Below are 26,421 nucleotides of genomic sequence, written 5' to 3' on the forward strand. Positions count from 1 at the left end.
AAGAAAGAAGACACCTTTTTCTATCCTTTTTTTTTTTTTTTCCCAAAACAATCTACTTAAAACCTTTTGAACATTTCAACCTCAACTCAGCTGCTGAAATTCTACAGTTTCCTACTTCTTGAAGCAGGAAATATGGAAAAGCGGGTAAATAATTTATAAAGTAGTTCCTTTTCTCTTGGAAAAATACTTCTTAATCCTGTAAGCATGGAAAACAGACCTGACAATGGCAATTGCCACAACTGACTCGCCTGGTGCTCTGGTTCTTTGAGTGCAGCATTTTTATTCAGGCATTGCACAACACTACGCAGATAGCAAATTGCCAGAATCATTTGCTGTGAATGTTTCTAGTTTATTTAAAAAATCATGACCCTGGATATACCCACAATATTATTGTGATTTCTGCACATAGATTATAATCCTCAACTACAGCAAAACCGATCTCAGTGGGAAGTTGACCAAACTGCAACATCCTGGTTTTTTTCCATTGTCATTTAGAATTGCACAACATGTAATTTTGAAATCCTAAGTTTTCCCAAGAAATCTGTAAAAAAATCTGCTTCCTACTTTTCCCACTTCCTTAAACATAGTGCATGAACTAAGATGGACTTCTTCTCAAAAGGAAGAATTTCATTAACATATTTGAACTGAATAAAAAAAATATTGGCGAATTTTGGGACTAAATAATAGCTCTATCAGGGCTAAAGGGAAAATTAGAGTTAAGCAGCCACCACACAAGAGCAAATCACATCAGAGTGGCACACAAATGCAATGAGATTCCCAATACTGCCTGTGTAAGTTGATCAGTCAAGGTACTCGCCACAGAGTAAAATCAGGGTCTTGACTGCTCCACAGCGCATCAGCTCCATCCTCTTTGTGCAATCTTGCACTGAGATGGCCGAACACAGAAACTCAACCCGCAGCATAGCACAGGGGAGAGGCATTGTGGAGTTATCCCAGCTCTAATGGGCTATTCTAAAGTCAGACTGCTCCACAAAACTTCACACACAATTTTGAATGACTGTTCGTATATGACTAATAGACAAAAACAAAGAGCCAGAAAAGATTATTTTAATGACAAGATCAGTTGCGGAAGTGAAGTCTAGCCAATTTTAAATTTCTTTCATTATATTTATAGAAAAGATAATCCCAGACATTCATGATGACTTCCTGTGGGCTATTAAATGACCATATGCCAAATTGTAATAGACTAAACAATTTTGATGATTTGTGTAGGCCATAACTTCTGGATGATACATTGAAATAGCAATTGTTCTGAGGAATACACTTGGCAGAGAGCAGTCAAGAACACATTGTAGAAATATAATAATGGATAATTATGTTCTGAAATATTTTGCAAAAGTATCAAGTAAATACAGCAAACTCCCATTCCAATTGAGACTTTAGCTGTAATTAGAATTAGCTGAAAAGATGAATGATTTATTTGACAATAATTTTATTGTCAGACAAGGACATGAATAGTTTTTTAACAACAGAATAAATATTGGATCATATTAGTTCTGAAGTTAAAGATGTCTGAATTTCAGGCATAAGGATGGAATGGTGGGTACAGATGGCTGATCCCCAGGGAGGCAGGGAGGGACCTACTGTGGCTAGGTAATACACCCAGCTTTGCAGAGGCTTCTCCTCTGTGTGATCCAGCACAGTAAAGCTAACAAGAACTCGGGCGTTTTCTGCTTTTGGGAAGGGCTGTTCTGAGCAGCCTCAGGGTTCAGACTCCATGGTTTAACTTCAGTGGATAGCTAACACTCTCTTCCTAGAATACTATAATCAGGGTCATGAAAAATGAGTAGTTCACATGGAAAGAAGGTAGGAAAAAGATTTCCAGATCAAATAATCAGTCGAATCCTACTGAGCCCACACTGGTTAATCTTTAAGGCATATCATGAATTTAACTACTTTAGGAGTTTTTAATAAAATACATGAATTGAGGAATGTGGAATAGTTCCATGTTTCATTACTCATGTGCATTGAGTATGTATGAATGTATGCATAGTAGTGAGATTGCCTAAGTTCAGTCTGGCATGTATTTTTATCCCCTTGTAGACTGTTGTATTCAAATATCTGATGCCTAAGTATTTTCAAGAAATTTCTATTAATTAATATGAAAATATTTTGGAAGATACTAGCTCTTGCTGCAGAAAGCTATTCAGCCCTAGCCAGTAAGTTTCACACATCTTCATAACTTAACATTTGGGTAACTTAACATTTGGGTTTAGTTTGCAATTAAAAATTTAAATTAGTTGGGGTTTTTAATTTTTATTTTTTCCTTGTTTAAGAAAACTTTGTTCTCTTCCTTGACCCATTTCAAGGAAATGGTACATGAAAGTAAATGAATAGTCTGATCCCTTTTGTTTATGAAAAAAAGATGTAATACCAAGAATCAGTAGCTTCCACATATAAATTTTCCCAATTACTTGCTGATTTTAAAATATTCTGTATTATCAGACCAATCTTTGAATAAATTTTATCTTAGACTCACTGTACAACCCACTTGTGAAAAAGAATACATCTCATTTTGTTTACAAGAAATAATATTATGCAATGCATCAAGATCTGCTATACAGCATATCCAGTGTACATGACACATATAGCAAAGCTAATTCTTAAAATAAATCCTTCAGTCTTGAGGAATGACAAACTTTCTGTGAGATTTGAGGTAACCTAAGTCTGGACAAGACTATAATTAGGATTGTGGTTTTTTTTTTTCACTGAAACTAGAGTATGCCTTATTTTTCCTTGCTAGAGATACTTATATGATATGAAGAACTAAGAAAGGATCAACATTGGTTGATTGGTGCATCATCATTTGCAAGATGTACTTTAAAAGGAACAAACTGAACTGGAGAATGAGACATCAGCTTTTTTAACTTTCAGCTGCACCTCAGCAGTCAAGGGCTTTATGCATGTCTTTCCAGTAGGAAATCACCCCATTAGGAGATGGAGTTTTGCTCCCTCAAATGAACCCCTTTTCCAAGGGCAGCATTAGGACATAAAGCTCTATTCACACATCAGCAGAGTTTGCTGTCAAATTGCCAGGTCCATGGCCCTTACTCATTACATACAAAATAGCAAAATTCAAAAATTAAGAACTCCATACCCAGCAAACTGATTTTATGAATATGACTAGCCCTATGAGGCTAGTCATATATATCTACTGGGAACCAAGCATTAAAGGCCAATAAGCAGTAGTCTAATGTAAACCATTTTGTTTCAATGACAAGAGCTCTGATCTCTGATACAGGAAAACATTTTCACTATGCATATGTAACTGCTAAATCTCATTTTTCCCAATTCTAAAGCAGACCGCCAGCAATTAACTCCCTGTGAGCCCTTCTGAAACACTGAATCTCTCATTGAAGCATATTTCAGTTCTCACTGGAATGAATGGCAAATAACCCTCATCTGAATCTGAATGCAAATTGATACAAAGACTTTTGTGTCATTCACAAAACATAATTGCTCTTATAAGACAAACTATTTAGTCCAGAAAAGGAAGTTTTTCATATTTAAAGATACTTGGGGAAAAAAAATCTCACAGTTACTCCACTAAATATTGAGAACCTAACACTCCCCCAGTTCATATTCTGCTGTTTTGCATGGGAGCACAATGCAATTACAAAGGTTATAATCTGAGGTTGCAGTTCTGCAGAGCTAAGCTATATAACTTTGTATATGGTGTGCAAACAGCCAAGATTCTAGGGGTATTCTACTACAGAGGCATTCTAGGTCATGGCAAGATTTGTATGTACTAAATACATACATAAAGTCATTACAGAACTGGCAATTTTCATCTTTAGCAACAGTTTCCTTAAAAATGCTAAGTTTTGTAGAATCCTATTCTGAGTTCTGTAGAAATCCTATGAAAGGAAGTCTTAATCTTTTGCCTTTTAAAATTATGTTTTATAGCACTGTATTGGATTACTGAGAGGTTTAAAGCCAATAATCCCCAGCTGCTCTAAAGAATATTTCTTGAAATGAAGCCATATTTTGCTATAGCAGCTTTGAGACTCAGCATTAGGAAACCATACACAAGACCATGAAATGACAGCTTTTTGAAAATAGAAGTCTTCTTCACAAAAGAGGAGGAGAAATAACCTCCTGACTAATATGATGTAACATATCCTTCAGTATCCAACTTTGAAATCATCATGGAAAGAAAGTATTTTCATCAGTCTTTGATTTAATTTGTACTCATCCAAGAAGAATGAAATTGCCACTTGGTGTACCACATGCAAAGCAATAGAAAGTAGGAAGAAAACTTAGTACGTTATGAAGTGAATGACAGAAATAAGCCTGAGAGAGGGATATTAAAAGGCTTGGGAAGTGAAAAATGGCTGTAAACAGTTTTACATTTACTTGCTGCCCTGGGGAGATCCACTTAAGATAAATGTGACAGAGGATGTCTGTTTTTAAGTATAAACTCTACAGGAAAACAACTAGCATAAGAAAGGTAGTCTTATTAAAGAACATGGTGATTGATAGAGTCAATTGAAGTAATGACTAGGCTCTTGATAGAGTTTATTTGAAATAGCAATTGTGTTCTTGTGCATCTCAGGCAAACTGGGATTCTCATAATTTCCTATATACTCAAGAGCGAATATAGCTGCAGCCTATGTCCATGCTAGTTTCAAAATAGTTTGCTCTTATGTAAGTGTCCATAAATGATATCCCAAGGAGGATACAAATGACAGCTGAAGTCAGCTTACATCCAACTACTAATGCTGTACTTACATGCTAAGCCAACCCTGAATATTTTTTTTCCTCTAAGAACTTATATTTATGAATGGCTAAATAACACTTGAGTTGTTACTGATGGTCTTCTTAGTTTATGCCAAAAATGAATCAGAAATACAGGATTATAGAGTGGTACTGAAAACCTGTTAAAAACTAATGACTACAGGCAAGTCTATTCTGCTACCAAACCAAACCAGAAAGAATTCCAGTGAGCAATCCATTTCTGTTCTGATCTATAATCTCTTGCTGAAGGGCTGACAGCCTCTATGCAATCAGAAATCTAAACTCAGTCTGTGGTATTGTACTTACAACTTCATTTCTAGAGGCCTCTTCAGCAGTGCTGCTAAAATGCCAACTATTACAGCATCATGTGTGGTCTTTATAGAACCAATATGCTTCTCTACAGAGCATTTTTCCACTTTGAATATAATTCTACTAGACTGCTCGATTCCCTGGCCCCTTCAATTTGGTCTCCCCCGAGTAGGAAATTTTATGATAAAACATTGCCACTTCAGAAGCCCATGCAATGCACCCTGACAGCAGTTTGTTTAAGTCTGGAGGCCATTGTGACTCTCATTTAGAGAGGTTCACATAATTAGGTCCTCTGTAACACTTATCTTTATGAAACTTGACAAGTTAGAGAATTACTAAGAGCGTCTTTTTCAAATACATTTGCTAGAGAAAGAAAAGTGAGAGGTAAATTTCTAATCAAAGAACCTTCTCCTTTTCTGTTTTCTTGAAGCTGCACAGGGAAGAGTTCATATCTTTCAGCCATGCATGCACATGTAAGGGTCTTTTTGATAGTTTGCTTAACTGTTCCAGCGTAGTGCAAATTTCTTCCATAAAGAGCAGAAAAGCCATTTTGAGATATTCTGAGTGAAAAACTGAATCAATAATTAATTTTTGCATAGGCAGAGACTGTCTGTGAAGAGACCTATTTTGGCTCAATATAATGAAATAACATCAGAATATTCAAACACATTTCTAATACAGCATCAAAAGCTCTAATAAAGGAGATCATTGCTATTTAAGTACCTAATGGCAAGTTACAGCTGAAAGGACTGAGACTTCAAATTTAAATTATTATTTACAATCTATTAAATCACAAGATTATAATTCAAACAATATTTGCATAAGTATCTTCTGAGATGTATTGTGGTAAATAGTCACCATAAAATATTTCCATTTACCTTAAAAACCATGCAAACACTCACAAAGAAAACACCACCTTCATTATATACAACCTTCCCTTTATCTTCCTGTGCAGCGTGTCCCACTCTGAGCACAAATCAGAGGACCTATCTGTATTTTCAGTGTTCCAAAGCTATAAGGTTAAGATATAATGCCCAACATTATGATCCAAAATCAAAAATGCAACAAGAAGTGCAAAGGTGATTCAATCAGATGATAAGCATATAAATAGCACGTAAAGGACAGGCTTGAAAACTTGCAATTAAAATTTGGTTTTCATGTAAATGATACATTTGCAAAAAAAGGCAAACGATTCAGTATATTTTGCATGAGCATCATTCATTTTGAGTTAAACCTGTTCATTACGTATCTCTAACTGATCATATGAAACACTAATACATCCCAGATATTATGGATCGGCACTAATTCTGACCTTTAATTATAGACAATTGCGACAAAACATTTCTATTCTTCTCACAGAAGTCATTAACAACAGTAGTTTTACGGCAGTTCCTTGCTGTAGTTGAAACCATGATATCATGCACATGAGGCAAAATTTAAATAACTTGAACCTTTGGCTGCTCTTGCATAAAAGCTGTACTATAAGAAACTGATGTTCCACATGAAAGCTGGTCATGGGAAATGGGCAAATACGGGCATTTGTTTAATTAGTGTTATTCATAGCTGAAGCATGTACATCAGATAAAATTAGATGTATTCTAGAAGTGCATTATATGTTTTGGAGACAGAAATTCCATTTGCCACCATTTCTCTGAATCTAAGGGCAAGTCTTGACCTTAAAGGTGCAATATCAGGGCTTGTAGCATATATCTGCATCCTAGATCACCAATGTGCTTTTTAACCAACAGGACAGTAAAAGTACTTGAGTGTGAATGAAGGTGTGTCCAGTCATGTAAAGCTTTATCTTCCAAATCAGTAACAACCATTTTGTCCCTAATGAAGACCAGTGAAGTGTAACTTGAAAATGAGCTTGTGAAAGAGGAAAACAAGCTGATAGAACTGCTGGACTGAGAACAGTAAAATATTTCAATAAAATGACTTTAACATGAGACAAGTACAGGAGGAAGTATTTATATTCATAGAAGAAAAATAAAGTCTGATAAAATCAATAAAAAGAATTAACATGTGTGTGTATATATATATATATATATATATATACACACACACATAAAGAAAAAAACAAACCCTTAAATATACCCTTACATACAGCACATTTTCTATCAAAATGTTCTTTCCAAAAAGTTACCAGGGTGTTATCACTATTTCAATCCAATCAATTTCCTTTGAAGTCTCCCATAATGATAATTAAATAAATTGCTCTTGGAGTAATTATGTTTTTTTTTCTGGAAAAGGAACTATTAGAGTTAAGAGCGATGAGAGAGTCTGTCACCAAATATAATCTTTCTAAATACGCTGGTACATGTTACATTTATAGGAAGAAGGATGGAATACTTAGAAACTTTGGACCTTTTTTGGTTTTCTGAAAGAAATGTTGACTTCATAGCTGAAGCAAGAAACAAACTAAAATGACTACTGACAGTTCTGTGAGAGCACAGAGAGAAAAAATGGAAGTTGTGTCAATAGAAAGCTTTTAGAGACCATATGTGTCAAGCCCAAGAGAGCTAGTGTGAGCTAGAAGCCCAAGTTACCATGTCAGAAGCAAGTAGCTGGTGAATAAGATGAAGGTGACTAAAAGCCCAAGACTAATGAGCAAGTGTATTGTATCAAATGGCATCTCCCATGCAGGCACAAATACATCATGTCTGCAAGAGCATGAGGCTTTGGAGACCAGGTTACTACAGTTCAATTAAGAAGGTTCTGTGTATGGCAATTCATCAGATCAAATACCTCTCATCTCCGTGAATTTTACTATCCTTGATAGAGAGAAATATGTGTTTCACCTGTACTTCTCCTCTTGCTTACAAGTTAGGCTAAAATTGTCAGTTGCAGTGGTTTAAGTGTATCATGAGTTTTGTTTATGTTTTTTCTCAGATTAAGTTCCAACTTTTCTAATGATTCCCCTATTATTTGTGGAAATTTATCATATAGCTGCTAAGCAACATGCATCATCCACTGATGTAACCATCAGAACAGGCTGACATAACCCTCTATATTGTTCTCTAGTCTAGTTTGGTATCTGAGACTTCACAGATTTTAATTCAATACTGATGTTTGTTGGGTTTGTTCACATTACAAAGAACCTGGAACTTTTAATTTAAAAGTCTATGCAAAACTCCAGTGAGTATGTTTTTCTTTGTGTATAATGCTGAACAGTCCCATCTTCCTTTTTCCTCTAAATCTCTTTGGTAAATAATATAAAATTGCATAAGACTAACCCACATGGATTAGTATTTGAACTTTATGATGATGTTTTTACAATATCACACCCAAGGACGTTGTTTTATGGCCACTTTGAAGGCCAAAAGCAAGTGTTTCCAACTCAAAAACTCAGAAGAGTTAGCAAAAGAAAAATAAATTACTTGGTACCACTTGTACTATACCTACAATCAAAAATAGCTTCCTCGAAATCCAGTGGACAGAGAGAATAAAGCACCAGACAGGCACCAGCTGGAGAAACTGGATCTGGGGATTCATCCAAGACTGGGAACATCTTTCTGAACAGACAGACATACTACTTGTTCAAATGTAATGGCTGTCAGAGTAAACATTGCCTTAAAAAAAACTTTTTTTTTTTTTTAATCTGTACTAATTTGTGGACCCTTTCTGGTTTAAACTTCAGTAAGGGAGCTTAGAATCAGACTCAAAGAATGATAAACATAAGCACAAAGAACTCATTATGAAGGTCATAAGCAGCCACTTATGCTATTATGTTATTTGTAAACCCAAATGTATCTAAACCCAACTATAATATGACACAAACGATTATATGAGAATAAGATTGCTACTATGAACATTTACTAAGTGCCTATGTTAGGGTTCATCAGGACTTGTTCTGGCCTGCCTGAGGTTTGGTTTTGGTTAGCTTTTTTGGCTGTAACAGGTTATCTACAGACCAGGCGACTACTGCCTAATTCATTCTGGCTTTTTGCTTAGCTTTGGATGACTGTGTGTTGTAATACGTTATGTTTATGCATACATTTGTAATGGATAACAACAACTCGCTATACCATATAGAACAAACTATCTATGACTCCAAACAAAATACAGCATAGAGACAGGCAGGAGACAATATGAAACAATTTGAAAGTCCAGGTACAAGATGATATTGTAGACCCCAGGGCTGTAAACTGCTCACCAGAGTGAGCTACCAGCCACTGAACAAATGCAACCTTGGAAGCTGCATAAAACCAGTTTTAGAGGTAACAGAGAACAAAGGACAATATTGAATATACGTAGAAAACACCATTCACAGTAAAACTGGATGTAATGTGGAACTACAGACCAATGAAGAATGTGCAAGGTGTGGAGATGTGAAACGTAGTCAAAAATTATTCTAGGTGGATTGTAGAGGAAGAAGGAAGAAGGAACCATCTGTCTATAGCTATGGGTGCAAGCACCCTCCATTCCCATCCCTGCAAGAGATATCTGCCTAAGGGGCAGCTGATGGTGAGTGTAGCACCAGGGAAAGGGTAGATACTAGAAAGCTCATGTGTTTCATGTTTAACTGTACATAACTTGGATAAGAGCCCAGCTTGTATGAGAGCTCAGCACAGGCGAAAAAATGATTTTTGGTCAGAGTGTTAAGACTTTACATTAACTACATTTTTGACTTGTTCTTTTTGCCTAAATCAGTTCCACAAGCTGTAGCATAATAAACTGATGGAGACTTCAAGCAACCTAAGTTGAAACCTGGATGCAACACACCTCTATCCAGTCACAGGCAAAGCGACTGTTCAAACAGAAGACAATGCTGTCAACCACATGTGAGCTCATAGAGTTTCAGCTTAAAGGAGGTAACAGCATGTGGGGAGCAAATCAAATCACTACAGACCTACAAGAAAAAAGGTCATTCCATTTGATTATGAGGTTTCTTGAATACACAACTACTGTATTATTCTGTTTATCCTGCAAGCAGCACAGTAGCAGAAGCCACTGGGTCACTAGCTTTATTGTGAAACAGCACAACATAGTCTTTGCTGAGCTTTCCTTGCAGTAAGTCATTGTGATTCACTGAAACTGTTCCCTGTGAGAGGGCTGTTCTCTCTTGTGTCTGACACAGGGCAGAGAAGGAGAGAAGATGGAAGTGCCTTAGGACATGTAAATAGAACAGAGCAATGAAGTCTGCAGTTAGTACCCAGTGTTGAAATGAACAGCTCATTAGTGAGCGCTAAAGGTTTGTGCAAACACATTTCCTTTAAAAATTAAAAGAAATTTTCCTCTCTCCAACATACTGCAACTCATACATGTTGCCTGCAGTGAAAACATGAAAACAGCTCAGAAGGTCGAGAGAGTCTTTTGGCTGGTTGGTTATTTTTTGCTTCAGTGCAGCCTAGATTCACAAAATATAGCTCATAGCATGAAACTAAGCCAAGATATCCAGGAGGCCTCTCTGAGACCAGACTTTTGAGGTTACATAATCTGTTTTTCTATTTTGGGGGGAGAGAAGAGAGAATGAGAGGCCAAGTATCCAAGCTTCTCATAAAAGTAGGCATAAATCTGTAAAAGTACAGAAACATGACTTTTCAGTATTTTAGGCTGGTGTTTCTAAAAGAAGGTTGTATTCATAAACAGAACCAGAGAATACCCTAGAGGGTCAGTCCTGTATTTGATTCCAAACATCATATTGGCTCAGACTTCCCCTTTTCTGGCCTCTCCTGTTATCCCCTTGTATTCATTAGAAGGTTGTGGCCATCAGCCAAAAATAATGGTTAATGCATCCCAGAGCACATATTCTTTGAAATATCTTCTGAGACAGGAATTTATACTATTGCTATAATAAAACTCAGATTTCAACATTAAAGTCTGTGTACTTGCCATACATACCAGAATTATACAGAAAATTTGAACCATGAAACCCTGAGGAAACTGGGAAAATATGCAGTAACATCTAGCAAGAGGCCATTAGGACTTGCTTGTACCTTTAAGAACAACCTTAAGCAGTAGAGAAATCGCATATGATGTCAGACAGGTAGCAGCAATGGACCTAAAATAAATGACACTGAATCGCAAATGTTCTATTTTTTTGCACACTGAAATATAGTGATTTTACACTGGTCTAGAGTAGTTACTACCTTAGATAAGAAAAGATGGAGTTGAGTCCTGACTCTGCCCTCTCTTTGGCACTCCATGCCTCTGCCCAGCTCAGAGAAGGTTATTTTTTTGCTCTGATGTAGTGGTTCACTGTGTGCCATACTATTCTTTTATATTTGGCTTGTTATTATGCATTCAAAGATTATTAAATATGTGATTTCCATCCAAAAGAGTACATATTAATCTTCTGCAGGAATTATAAAGTATTGCTTTTACAGACTAGAAACTGTAAAGCTTTTTCCTGTAAAGGAATAGAAGTACAGACTTTGCCTAAAAGCTTGGAACAAACCTTCATTTACAAGACAAGGGAATCATTTTTATTCCACTACATGAATTCAGTGGGCTGCCATAGTCCAGTCATAATCTGTTATTGTTTCCCTGCAACCTTGTATTATTAATTTTTCTTTTTAATGAACTGTCCAGCCTAGTTTAGCTATGGGAACTATGATGGAGCTACAATATAAATGGTTTATGTCATGCCTTTGTCAAAAGGCTTTTCCCTGCAGCACTAGAATGTAATTGAAAAACCATTTTAAAATAAAGTAACTAAATGGTTGCAAATGCAGCTTGTCAGGAATAAAATGGGAATATCCTTTGCATTACATTAGATTTTACCAGTCGTACCTTGTGTGACTTTATTGCTGTTTATAAAGATTAGTAAAGCCACATAAATTGCATATGTTAGCATGCTTGTATTAGCAAGTATTCCTGAAAGATACTGAAGACATTTTTGAGAAGTTTTTCTTCAAAGGTAATTTTCAATTATATAATTGGTTTGGTTAAATACCTTTAAAGTACTAAATACACTAAATTTTTCTTTATTTTATAACATAGAAAATGTATGAGATGGCAAACAAGCTTCTGAACTTTTGTTGCATATGAAACCTTGAATGGCTGAGTTCATCATAATCTTTTTATATACAATATATATGTTCAAAACACACAATGGATTATGTTTTAACATAAAATTATTTCTAATTCTGGTCTTAAAACCTGTATAAACATATGCTTGCATAGAAGCAAAGTGAGAAGTGTAACACAGGATAAAGCAGGACATTGAAGTTGTAACACTTTTCTATTTAGATATGTAGGCCTCATTAAATGTGCTAGGACTGTAAAATATAACCACAATGAATCTACTGGCCATTCTCCAGTGACTGGGTAGCCAAACCCATGTTACAGCTCCAGATGAGCTCAGTAGTACCTTTCTGTCTGCCCTGTTCTTTGTTCCATTAACAATAGTTAAACATGAGTATTTTACCTTCTCAACTGTTTAATAATCTAGATATTATAACACAAAATTTGCATTCCTGCACAGGCGCAGCTAAGAGCAATTTAAGAAAAAATCCTTCAAAAGAAGAGAAGATAATTTAAGAAGCACATGTAAAGCATATAGAAGCAGGATGCCCAGGTTTACATGGTAATTGAGAACAGTGGTTCTTGTTCCTCCTCTTTTACAGGGAGGTACTTCACACGCCAAGCAGTCTCTCACAGTCACTCTGCAGGAAGCTTTCTTTCAGAAATTATTTGCTTGAACTCGGAAATGTAAAAAAGTCTCTGAAAATAGACACAACAGTTTCTCAGATAAGACATGAAGAAAACTTCAACAGGGACCCAGTTTGTAAATTCACTTATCTTATATACTAGTGAGAGCAATGGACCTTTAAGTTTTCCTTTAATATTATTCTTCACAGTTCTTTAATTTGTAAAACTTAAATCTACTCTGAAGTGCAGCTTTGAAGCCAAGAATAAGATGACTAGAAAGAGGCCTGAACTAAACCTTGAAGTGAGATATAAGAAAATGCCAGAAGAGGCAAACTGAAACTGCGGTGAGAAAATTCACATACCAGTACATGGAGTGGAGACTCAGAGAAACTGAATGTGTAACTAATTTAAGATGTTTTTGCTATGTCTTCCTGAGACCCATATATGAATTTGAAACCTAGTCAGGAAGTCTTCGGTCAGATCAAACTCTAATTTCATTCACTTGAAAAGCTGTATCTGAGCAAGAATTGAGCATTGTTTGCAAAATTTGGCGCTTGTTTTTTGACAGGATAAGAATCTCACATGCTGAGCTACAGCTATTCCTCAGAAGGAAAGGAACTTGCGCATTTCCACCTAAGTTAAATTGAATGCTATTTGTGTCACTGTCAAATACACTCTGTTTCAGCTTGAGTACTAATAGCTGCAGTCTACCTTAACAAGTCAGTGAATACCATAAACATATATCCTATATAGCTGCTCACAAGGATGTTTAAAGTATACAGGCCATTTGGTTGCCAGAAATAAGATCATCATCATTCAAGGACATTTACAAAGAAATGAAGCATCTGCCAAACAGAACTTGACTGCACTGAATGAAAAAATTGTTGATGAGTCAGCTAGATAAAGAGTTTTAATATCCTGGCTTTGTACTCTTTATCCAGATAATTCAGGTGGGATCATGCCTTTGAGTCTGTAAAAATGATAGTATTTACATATTTATTATCTATTACATTTAATCTGTTTCTCTATTATTTTTTTTTTTAAAGCATGGAAACACCTTTAAGTGTACAATTCTTACCTCTGTGGAATCACTGGTTTCAGTGATAGCACAACTGCAAGCTACAGATGATATGAAAAATTAAAGTCATCATAGCAGCAGATACAACTATTTTTAGGTCTAGAGTCTCCTATACTTTTCTTTTTCCAAACTTTCCGCAGCCACCTTCTCTAAAGCATAAGGGTCACCACTAACTTATTTTTCTAACCCAAATCTGAGTAGTTAGATTAAGCTTGGTGGTATCGTACAAAATACCAGAGAAATAAACCAAATATGGAATTAATCACTTATTCATGTAGGCCTAGAATAAGGAAAGTATGAATCCATTTGACTTGCTAAAACTAAGTTGGAAAACTAAATATTAGGAAATTCCTTAAATTTCTCTTCCTCAGTACTATACTGCTGTAGTTTTCAAGAGGTCCTATGATGTTTTAAGCAAGAAATTAAACAAATGTGATCCAAAAATATGTACTGTGTCAAACTGTGCTTTACGAACATAGCAGGATGGTCAGTGACCTCCAGCATCAGTTCTGAGTGACAATCAAGACCAATGGATAAACTCTACCTTGCATGAGAAAAAGCGGCAGACAGCACTCAACAGGTGAATGATTAGTCAATGAAGAAATATTCCATATATTGTACAAATATTGTAGACACCTTAGAAACAAAAGCCTAGCTGTGCATATCTGACATCACTCAGAAGATCACACACTTTGATGTACTACTTACCTTCACCCACTGGAAACTTGTTGCCAATTTATGTAGCATATTCCGCACATTTGAAATGCCACTTAATGAGACTGTGATGACAATGCAGATGTAAGTTTTCTGCTGCCACTCATCCAGTAGTTCAGTTCTGGCTACAATAAATGAAAAAGCGCATTGAAATCCAGCACAACATTGGTACCAGAACAAAAGAAAACTAAAGTCTAGCCTATAAACTATCACAGTAGCCTAAAAAGCATTTGAAGACTAGCAAAACAAATACTCAGCGTGATCTATTATTATGTACTGATGTAGACACTATATTTCTGATGTTAATTTGATACATTGATAAAGTCTTAAATGGGTACTAAATGAATTTTAGGACTAGGATTCATTCTAGCCAATGAAATCAGGCTAGATTACCCAGTACTTTACTTTTTTTTTTTTAATTGAGAATTTACAGAAATAATTATTGCAAAATAGTTTCTGTAATTTAGGTTGATACATGCAAATAAGTTTTTTTTTTAGTATTTAATTGTTAAAACTATTTCATTTATACCAATCCTCCATTTTATACTCACTTTTCACCTCCATTAGAGCAACCAAATTGCAAAAAAATATTTCAGCAGCACAGCCCAAATTTCAAAGTTGCTAGCAAAAGCATTGAGGAGAAATTAATAGACATTCACTGAATATTACATATCCAATATTGCAGTATTACACAAATATATTTCACACTCCATCAAAGGAAGAAATAATGTCACATGGCTTCTATTGCCAGTTGTGACTGCAAATATATGGTTTTTTAAAAATCTGTGATAAATGTTCAATAAAAACCACATTCATAGAAAGCAAATTTTGCTAAGGTGAGCTCTCTCGAGGTACTTTTTGTGTGATGACCCAGTCAGTAACATATAAAGCATTTGTTTTATAAAAATACTCTATACATTCAATGTATTTATGCAATGTGCTATGAAATACATATGGCTTTTTAAAATATTCTCATTTTCCATACAGTCTTCTGTCCCAGAGGACTCTTTTGAGCTAATTCATAATTAATATGAATGAATGAAAAGAAAGACTAAAACTAAATAAACTTTCTCATTTTGACAATTTGTTCAGTATCTTTGGAGATAACGTCTTTACAGATGACTTTGTAGATGATTAATTTCTGCCCAAGACATTTGAAGTTGCTTAAATATTTCTCAAAATCTCCTCCTACATATCCTTGTTGCCTATTTTTTTTGAGATCTTTTTTGCTTTTAAGAGCAGCGAATAGTTAACTGATACTACCATTCCTCAATCTAACCTGCGTCACTTTTAAGCTTTTTCCTGTGCATATACCTACTAGCAGTGAAGTGCCCATGCACATAAAAATTTAACTGTCAAGGCTCCGTTTTCCGGTTACACTGCATTTAAACAGACATCAGAGATTACAAATCAATATTTTTTTCAGCACTAATCACTATTTGAAACAAATAAATCATATTAACATGAAGCAAGGAGAAACTCCTCCAGATATAAATTTTCAAGAAAAACATAATCCAAAACTGCTGAATGATTTCCATCATTGTAGCACAAGAAATAGTTCAGATGATGAATTGATTTGGGGGTATCAGACATTAGTTTTACACATATTACCTTTTTTATTTTCTTATTTTCTGCTGCAGCTAAACATGGCTTCAATAGTAAGGATTTATTTACTCTATAGCCTTTACAAAAAGCAGAAAAGCCAAAAGAAAGACATCTGCTGCATTTACAGAGGGCTGTTTCAAAGTCCAATTATAATCACAAGAAAACTAAATAAAATAAAATACAACAAAATAAAATACATTAAACAGTTTTCCAATGTTCCAAATAGATTTGACACAGTGGCATTTTACATCAAATCTCCTAGCAAGATTTTTATTTTTAAATAAGCTGTGGCTTCAGAGCCAGTTTATACAAAGTGACAACTAGAACAATTTTGAAATGTTGCTAGTTAGAGGGGAAAAAAAACACAACGCAAACCTATTGTCACTATGGTAATTATTTCACAATGCCTGATGTTAAATGGGCAGTCCTGTGGCCTAAGAAGCAGCTGAATCCTGCATTGTCCTTGCATGATAAAAAGATTTGAAAGTCTGAAAAGCAGAGGAACGGAATCTCACAGCTTCTTAGACTTCGCTCTGAAAGAGCCATTGTAACATCATCATAAATCCTGGGCTCCCCAAGCACTTGACAACTAAAGCAGTGGACAATAGAATTCTTGTGTTGAACAAAACACTCCTTGTCTGCCAAAGGGTTTATCTGCTTCATTTACAAATGTCTTTCATTGTACCAAAATAATTCCCTATTAGAAAAACTATTAGGAACAGCACTAAATAAATATTCACAGCTTTGTGGTCCATTTGGCAAAATGAATGAACAAATATAATCAAGAAGCATGTAAAATATGAGATATAAATCAAGGACACCCAAAATAACCCCAAACCGCTCTTTTCTTTTCCTCTCTATATTTCCCCTTCCTTATTGCATGGAATTACACTGAATACACATTTGTGTCTATAAAGAAGACGAAGGTACATTGCATCACTAAAAAAAGATTCAAAGTATTAGAAAACTTCAAAGATCTCATATCTGAGCAAAATTGTACCCAGTGTCTTTTTAAAGTTAAGTATTTCCAGAAGAGCAATTACAGAAATAAACTTGGGAACATATCTGAGAGTTTAATGAAATAGAGACAGAATACTTACACTCATAAAAGGATTTAAACTGTGGATTTATAGCTACACATTTAGCTCCCTGTTAGTGAGAGGCATTAGGGATCAGTTTCTGAGTTGCTGCCAGATTATTGCAACTTTTTCAATCCCAATAAAAATTCTAGCAGCTATCACAAAAATGAAAGAGACCAAAATATTCCAAATATATATATATGCAACTTCAAAAAGCATTTCTAACATAGCCAGAATTCCATTTCATAAGGTTTCCACATAAACAGCTATTTGCTTACAATTTATCAGAAAAGTGCTTATGGAAAGACAATTTACACCATGCACAATTACTAAGGACAAACGTTATTAATCTAAAGTATGTCTCAAACAAACTGTACTGACCATATTCAAAGTGCCAGAGTAATATGTATGGCTGAATTAAAATCTGAAGTAGTTGAAACTGCTTGACTGAATTATTGATCATTAATTACTCAAATCCAATATGGAAACAATGTTTTTACACGGCCCTGGCAAATAGGCTGAGTGGCTGAATCTCTTTTTTCCCTGTGTTTAATCACTACAAGCCTATAAAACATAGAGGTATTTCTAACCTGCATATTGAACAGATATTCAAGTGGGAAAATTAAATATTCAGAATGTACATAATAACCAATAAGAATACTGTTAAAATGTAAAAAACAAAAAGAGTCTAACAGCATTTAAAATAAAAATAACATAACGAGGTTTGAGCTTATAATCACAAGACAGAATCCGAGATATAGGAATATGTGAGCTTTCCATGGTTTCTACCATGAATTTGTAGTTTGACCCTGCCACACACCACTTAACCTTGGAACCATTTCTAAAAGAAAAAAAGCACACTATAAAACATTTCACCTACGAAAAAAGTACTAGCCAGTATAAAAATCAGAGGAGAGAGAGCTCAATTCAACCTCTCACAGGCCAGCTGAGTATCTCTACTGTTTGGATGCAAAGCTTCAACATTTTTTCTCTCACCATCTCTCCTTGGTGAATAATTAACTGTTCAAGTCAAGTAACACAAATCCATACATGCAGTAACCAGTATCCATCCTAGAATAATGCAGGTGGGAAGGGACCTCTGGAGGACATCTGGTCCAACTTCACCACCTAAAGCAGCACCAATATAAGTTACTTTAGGTTATTAAGGCCGTCACTTCATTAATATTAATAGCTGAAATTAACAGCATGACAAAGGTCACTGTGTAGACATGAACACTTCAAGGGCTTACCATCCTACGGTGAAAGATGTTCATATGAAAAGAAATACAACAAAACAAAGAGTAAGAATTGCATTAGAAAGAATGCAATTATACCTGCCTTATAAATACATATGTGTGAATTACAGGGACTGTTGGCAGGTCAGGGCCAGTGACTTGCATACTGTGATACTGTGATACTGTGATACTTTGATACCTGACCAGATTTCTGAGTCAGAAGACATTTGAAAAGCTCTGTCTGTGCTCCTGAGCACCTAGAACACCTTCAGCATACTTAAGGTGCACCTTTATTTGAGCAGCAGTGATGGAGCACACATTTTCTCTGTTACTGGCTTCCACCACCATGATAGTTTAGCTTGTTTTTATTATCTCCTGGTTCTGAGGTAGGAAAGTGTTAAATAGTGTCCTACAGCAGAGTTCAGTCCTGGAGGAGCTAAGTTTTCAACCTATGGTTTGCATAAGGCCTTCATAAAATGAAGCTTGAAACCAAATTTTGAACCACGCAGTTGTACCATCCTGTACCTTCCTGCAGAAGGAAAGAAGGACCTTGCCACACAGGGGAGTGGCTTGTGGAAGGCAGGACGTGTAAGAAAGTCAGAACACACTAGGATAACACCTAAGAGCTGCAGAAGTTTCACACAAATAAGGTTCTTTTCAAAGCAGGTAAACAGCCTCTTTCTCTTTCTTATGAACTATTCTGATTTTACATTATACTTTCTACAAAAATATTTTCTCTTGGTATTCCCATACCTTCACAATGCTGTTGAGTGCTGACTAACATTCAGCAGGTTGCAAATGGCACAAGCAGGGAATTGGTGAGACTGACTTCTTATAAATCCTTTGTATCGAAAAGTAGTTGACTGTCCTGAGTACTAAGCTGCTGGACATGGGAAGACATGAATGATGGCAAAAATCAACAAACTGAAAACCAGATTAGCTGTATGTTATCACAAGGGACAGAAATACATTTTAAGGCTTCTCAGAATATTAAAAGACTGCAGACTGATGACCAAATCTCATCTGTTCAAGGCCAAATTAAATAGCAGTAAGAGAAAAGGTTCATGTGAATTCACAAGGATCAAATTAGCTCCACTTAAAAAAGCTATTTACAGATCACATGAGCGCCCAGGCTCTGCACACACTCAATATAATATGACTTTATCAGGTTTTTTTTTTGCTTTTGGGTCACAAGTGCCTGGAGGTAAATGATAGACCCTTGAGGATAAAGTCTGTATTAATTAGCTTCATGCTGCTTCAGTCCCATCCTACCCAGGTACTTAGAATACAAGTGGATTGGGTGGCCTGAAGGCAGGTATGTTCTGTCATTTTAAATATCATAAATCAAGCCTTCCAATGTTTCCAACTTCCTTGAGTTTCTTCTAAAAAGTAAATTTGGAAGAAGAGGATCCACAGCAAGTAGACACATACTTTTTCTACATACATATGCATGTAAATAAATTTTAAACACTTTATATAACTTTTTCATGCTTTAAAAAGAAAATATTCCTGTGTACTTCACTGCACATAATTTGAATTCCCTGCATCTGGAAAATGTCTTCATTCGTCCTCTAAAAACTTGACTTTTTATATTTGATGTTTAACACATAAACTTATGTTCTTGAGCCACCACCAGCAAAATGTGCGTATATATTCTCTCTTGGGAAAACGTATACATACAAAGCATTTAAAATCAACTGCCATTGCAAGAGGCACACAGAATTACTTCAAAGCCATCTAAGTCATCCTGTGACTCAATTTCCACTGGCAGCAGATGACAGAGACTACTAGAGTGGGATCTAGAAGATTTTTTTTTCCTGCTTGTTTCCTCCCCTTGCCATTTTCATATTTATATTCTTGCCTGATTTTCTTCCATTAAACACAAATGGACAGATCCTTCCTCTGGAGGAAAACTATAACAAAGACTGTCTTCACTAGCATTTGGAGCTTTATCTATCTTATTTTTCTCTTCTGCCAATTTCAGTAGGTTGCTCTCTATTTCTTTCCTCTGGCTTTCTTCTGCTCTCTTTTATCAATCTCTTCCAGTGACCTGAAAAAAAAAACTAAAAATTGAGAGCCACTGAAGTATATGCTGAATGCCCCCATTAGTCAAGCTGTAGGGGACACACAGAAGTGAAAAAAAAAAAAAATCAGCTAGCCTTTCAAAAAAGTCTTTATATAATGTTCTACAAAATCATCCTGCTGGTTTCAGGTCCACTGGATACACCCAAGAAAGAATAATTCTGCGACATCAGAGATACCATTAAGGAGAATAGCATAGAATTCGTCCAAGAGACTCAAGGGAGACAGAGTTCTTTGGTCTTCCAGACATTTTTTTCCTACACCTTCTCCCTTTTATTAATAAATAAAGAAAAGAGGATGTGTTAAGAGTCACCACAGAGATCTGACATTTCTGAATTTCTGTGTGCCTCATACAACGCACTGAATATCTCTGTCAGGCTGGGAAAGATACATGATTCATTCTGGGAAACCTATTGCAAACCCAGCAAAGTACCTTCAAACATTTTTAAAGTTTTTTTAAAAAGTTTAATTCAGTCTTATTTCTAGACTGACTATACCTTTATCTCTATTTCACCCCATCCTCCTCCCAAACTCCCATAGGTCCTAGCTTGTCAAGATTTAGGGAGGGTGAAAGGAAGGGAAAATAGGTAGTAAGCTCATATTATATCAACGAAAAAGGATTCAGTCTCTGTCTTTTCCTTATTTCCTTTTGTGTTTTCTCAAACAACATTACACAGTTGGCTTCTCAATCAAGGACAAGGCAATGTCACACACATTTGTTTGTCCATTAAACAGTCTTCAAGTGTTGACAGAAGGAAGCTTAAAAATTGAAGGCAGACAAACTAAACATTACTGATTCCAAATCTAAGCCTCTTTCAAAGATATATTTTGGTTTTGAGGACTCAACAATACTGACTAACTGGTGTTCTGAAACTATCCTCAACTATATAATTTTTAAGAAATGGTAATTAAAGATACAGAAAAATGTCAGTGGCTGATAGAACTTGGAAGTTGTGATAGAACTTGGAAGATGTGCAAGAACTAAGAGTATTTCATGGTGCCTGGTGTGCGGTTTCTACTCATAACTAAGACAACTTTCCAAAATTTAAGCAATGTTTATAGCAAGGATGATATAATTTCCCACCACCTATAACTTTAGGGTATTCCACTCCAGAAATTATAATATACTTGTACTTTTTATGGAGTTATTTTGCTATTTGGTAACATGCCCACCTATCTTTTCTTGAGAGCTGAAACATAAACACAGATCTGTATTTCAGCTGCATCACATAATGAAGTGCTTGTAACAGTGAAGTTCACAGCCAAAATTAAACAGAATATATGACAGTTTTTAATATTTAACATTTGTCTGCTATTCATTATGCCTCCCAAATACCAACGAGACGTTAATTTTCTGTAGTGTAATTAGTGTAAGCCACGAGCAAGTGCATTATGAAGTTTCTTCAAAACAATGATTGTGAAATAGAAATATGCATAACCAAATAATAACAGAGCAAGTGCTCTGCATATTCAGGAGAAATTGCATAATTAGGAAAGAATTCCTACTGACATCAATGGGAGTTTTGCCTCATGTAGATAGTCCTAGGTGTAATTAAGTCATTTCTTTAAACAATAATAAATGAGCTCCAGAGTGCTAAAAAAAAACCAAACCAACAACAACAAATAAACAAACAACCCTCCCCCTGTTGGTTGAAACTTGAGGACCTTTATGCACGATTGTAAATTATTTCAGAAATGCAGCTACTCTCTAAGTTTCAGTTACTTTCTTTTGGGTCTCAGCCAGGAGTGCCCAATGTTAACATATATAGACAAAAAGGACGACTGCATATGGAAATAGCCTAATGCCTAATAAAAATCAAAGATAACTTCATAATAATGAAAGAAGTCTCTTTGCCATCTGTGCAGACACGTGACTTTCTGGCAAATGAATGGAAAGGTCTATTTGCTTAAAGCTTATCTAAACCTACTTAAATGTAATCATTTTTATACGGCAGTAACTCTCTTCTTTTTCATCTGAACTGGACAGGGACGGAATATTCCAGGCCATAACTTAAGACTCCTTGGTGGCCTTGGGCAGATTTGCTGGGAGTATCTACACAGTATATTGCTGGCAGATGTGAGCTTTTCCTTCCCAAGTTCCAAGCTGAGTTGAAGCTGAATAAATGTGGTTAGCACAGCACACTGTGCCCAACCCACCAAATCCTACTGTGAGCCAAGGCATATGAGCTTGTGATCAGACCTGTTAATTCAGATTTGGCACTGTGATAAACATGTTTGCGTAGCTCTGGTGGGCTGAGATTCCATCTGCCAACAATAGACTTTGCTGACATGCCCTCTGCTCCTCAGCTCCATCACTAAAATGGAGATAATAATTAACACCTGTATCTGAAAATGATATTGTGAAGGTAAGTTAATTTAGTCTAACAATGAATGTTAAGATGTTCTAAAACTAGACTCATATAGCTGTATAATTACTACTTAAGGGAGTAAACCTTTTTGCGTATTTATGCTGTGGAACTGAGCCAAAATAAGGTTCTGTGCATACTTTATAATCAATTTGGTGAGCTCTCCATTTGCATAATATAAATAGATGTTCGCATCTTTGGTATTATCTTCAGGTTCATAAGACTTATGAGTTTTGACAACTCATCTAAACATACCTCTTATTTTCAGAAAGTATTGACCTAAGTGAGTTATATGGAAACAAGTCACCTAATAATTTTACCTAAGAGTGTGGACAACTTTGCTTCAATACCTTGCTCATTCTCCAGTCAGTACTCACAGCAATTGTAAATTATAATGTAGTCCTTTTTAACAGACAGCATTCTACATGGTAAATTATGGTTGAACACTTCAGAAAATTCACTTGAGAAGTTTCAAATGACAATAATATGCTTCCATACTCCGTTTTTAAAAAAGAAATCTAATTATTCATACTGTCAATCTCACACAAAATGTTCATTTTTTTACATTACTATTTACTTATTACTGTAACTGTAGTGCACAAAGACAGAGGATGAGAAATAAACCACAGAAACTCCATTAAATGTTGAATTGTAAAATTTTTCCTTTTATATTTTGCATTTTATTCTTCAGGGCACAAGAATTTTCCCAACTACTTTTGAGAAAATAAACCTCAACAATCTCCCACGTCAAGACAGCATAATTTTATGAGTGGATACATAAATTATCTTCTAAAATACTTTGTGAAGAAATATCTTGTGGTATTGAGAAATACACAGTGTTGTAACTCAAAAGGTCAAGATTTTATGATTTAAAACATCTCACATCCATAAATATGGTACAATAGACAAACAAAAATGACCAAAAGTTTCACGTTTCATGGCAAAATCCTGTGCTGCAGATAAATTTAGATGACAACAGGGAAGCCCATACATCTGTATATCATCAGAGCAAAAAAACCTTTCAAAATGCACTGTAAGATTCCCACACACATGCTTGTACTGGAGCACTGTGTAACTAAGGCAAGACACAGTCACGCACTGCTCTCCTGTTGCATACAATAATCCACCCATTTACCCATGCTTGCATGGTGCAGGCATGGCCTCTGGAAACACATAAACCTGCAAAGCTGTACTTTATGCTACGCAGATGTTAATAATCACCTTAGAAACATGAAGTAAGATTGCATATTATCAGAAATAAGAAAGACAGGCAGCTCGAAGTGGAGCTGTTGAGCTGTACTTTTTCCCTATAGTTTCCAGTAATAAAGTTACCTCATTCCAGCAGAGAAATATTTAAATTAATTAAAAATAGTAATTGCAGGAAAGGATACTTACAGGGAAGAAAAAAATAATCCAAAGCATCAAAGAGCTTTGGGAGCATAAGTTCTTTTGGAAGTCTTAAGCTCTTACATGATTAAATCACACAGACTTTGAAAAAAACTTGTGATCCTATGCATCTTCCCCCAAAATGGTGAACTGAAAGTGTAATAAACCCACATGTGCAATAAAACTTAAGTGGAACTTTCCACTACTTTTCAAAAAAATGTCATTTATTTTAATTTCCAAAATCAGAGCCAGCAGAATATTTATACTTTAAACTGTACACTTACACAGGTAGGGAGGAGATTGCTGTCTGAGATCTCATATATACAGGGTTGAATGACTGAATAATTACCTTAGGGACCCAGTCAAGAAACAGCACATTGCACCATACCTCTGGTAACAGATGTACCCGCTCTCCCATGGCAGGTCAGGGGCTGTAGAGGAACCTAGACTTGCCAAACTCAGCTCTGAGTAGAACAGAGCAACTTGTGAAATAGAAAAGTTTAGCTGTCTTGGGGAAAAAGGAGAAACAAAAGAAAGACTTAAAAATTAAGCCAGAAAGCTCTGAAAAGCCGGCAGGCTCCTATGTTAGCCATATGCCTTCATATGTCTGTTCAGTGGGAGTGCTAGAGCTCCTGCTGTTCCATTCTTCACATTTTAAAGAAAACGTTGCAAGGCCACAAGGACTCACAAACATTTGTTGACATTTCTTCTGGGTCAGCCTTAGGAGGGCTGCAAGAATTTAAACATATGGCAGTATTTAGTTGCATGAGGGAATGGGTTGTTTCAGAGAAAAGCAGCATTTAGCTCCAAAACAGTTTCATCTACCATAAAGGTTTTAATGTTATTTTTCTTTTTGCCAAAGTCCAAACTTATCTCATTATATTTTCACATTATACTTTTTAAAGCAACAGGAGCTTATCAGTGGAGCTACTATTATGAAATATTTCACAATATTTTCTACTGTCCTCCACACAAATAATATCTTGATCTGGGGTTCCAGATCAAATGGATTTGATGCACATTTAGATTTAGATTGACTACTGAAATAAAAGCTACTTCTCAACCTTGTCAAAGGACACAGAACCTTTGCCATTTTGAACCACAAGATTATTTGAATTGGATTCTCAACACGTTTCAGGAGGCCTATGTATATATTTGCAAAACAGAAAAATAGGATTTCTAAAGCTTTATCTTGTACTCAGATAACACTGTTCGAAGTCAGTTGCTAACAAAAGTACAATAGCTCACTTGCTGGCATTCTTTATACCTTGCTGTTAAAAAAAATTACATTCTGCAGAGTCATCAGAGCTGAGGTTTGTCTGAAGCAATGAGTAAAGGGCAGCAGGATGTTAAACTTACTCAAAACCACAAAGGGAGCACACCTGACACATGTATACCAACTGGGCTGCAGCGTCAGGTGTGGATCATAGTAACCTACATCACAAGTAAAGGTAACAGCCCTGTGCAGACTGTTTTTGGTTCAATGTTTATTTCCTTCGATATTACAGCACACTAAGGAATGAGTCTTCACCACCCTTTTCACCTGCATGCTATTAAATAAGCCACAATCTTGTTTGTTAATTTTATGGCACAGTATTTAAAATTAGTCATTTAAGCAGCTGAACTGAAAGGTCATGCATGGAAAACAGAGATGCAAGGGCCATTCTCTGTTAAAAAACATGTTTATTTTTTCCCAAACTATACAGCAGACATAATTTTTAAAAGGCAGCTCTAATCCAGAAATTATGCTTTTCCTAAACTGTTCTGTTAGCTAGTATCTAATATAACATATTGACTAACATGAATCAGAGATTGTCAAACAAGCTACGAGTACTTGGAAGCATCCACAGGTGTTAGGAGTACTTGTGTGCATCCTTACACCCATCCTTTCCTGCTGGGCAGAGGCAGAGTCATGCCCTGCACCAAGAAGGGACTGGACGGCAGGGTGGGCTGGCTGGGGTTTTCAAGTGTTTGCCCCAGCACATACCTCAGGAAAAGCTAACATAAAGACTGAGAGACCATGGGTTTTGGTAGGATTTCTGTGCAAGCAGGCATGCTGCAGAATTTTAAAACAATGTCCAAAACCAGAGGGAGCAACTTTTTGAAGCCTAAAAAGGAACCTAACGTTATTTTGATGAAAAAAAGCGTAAGAAATTAATTTATAAATTACTGAGATGGGTAAAGAAATTTTATAGACATTATAAGCGAAAAGC

At 35.8% G+C, this 26,421-nt stretch overlaps 1 protein-coding gene across 4 annotated transcripts in view; it reads right to left on the reverse strand.

Annotated features, from left to right (window-relative positions):
• The window catches only part of CDH11 (cadherin 11), an 81,308-nt gene that overhangs the window by 27,290 nt on the left and 27,597 nt on the right, over positions 1 to 26,421 (reverse strand). For 3 of the 4 annotated variants that reach the window (XM_061458458.1, XM_061458459.1, XM_061458461.1), the window contains one exon: positions 14,450 to 14,580. The exons of the other annotated variant lie outside the window; for it this stretch is intronic. The gene's annotated coding sequence lies outside the window, so the exon portion shown is untranslated. The remainder of the gene's footprint in view (positions 1 to 14,449; positions 14,581 to 26,421) is intronic. 4 annotated transcript variants of the gene reach the window in all.

The sequence above is a fragment of the Pezoporus flaviventris genome, unplaced genomic scaffold (genome assembly GCF_033815535.1).
Source record: "Pezoporus flaviventris isolate CSIRO_AGI_PZ_B2104156 unplaced genomic scaffold, CSIRO_AGI_Pfla_v1 ptg000027l, whole genome shotgun sequence".
In the NCBI taxonomy this organism is placed as follows: domain Eukaryota; kingdom Metazoa; phylum Chordata; class Aves; order Psittaciformes; family Psittacidae; genus Pezoporus; species Pezoporus flaviventris.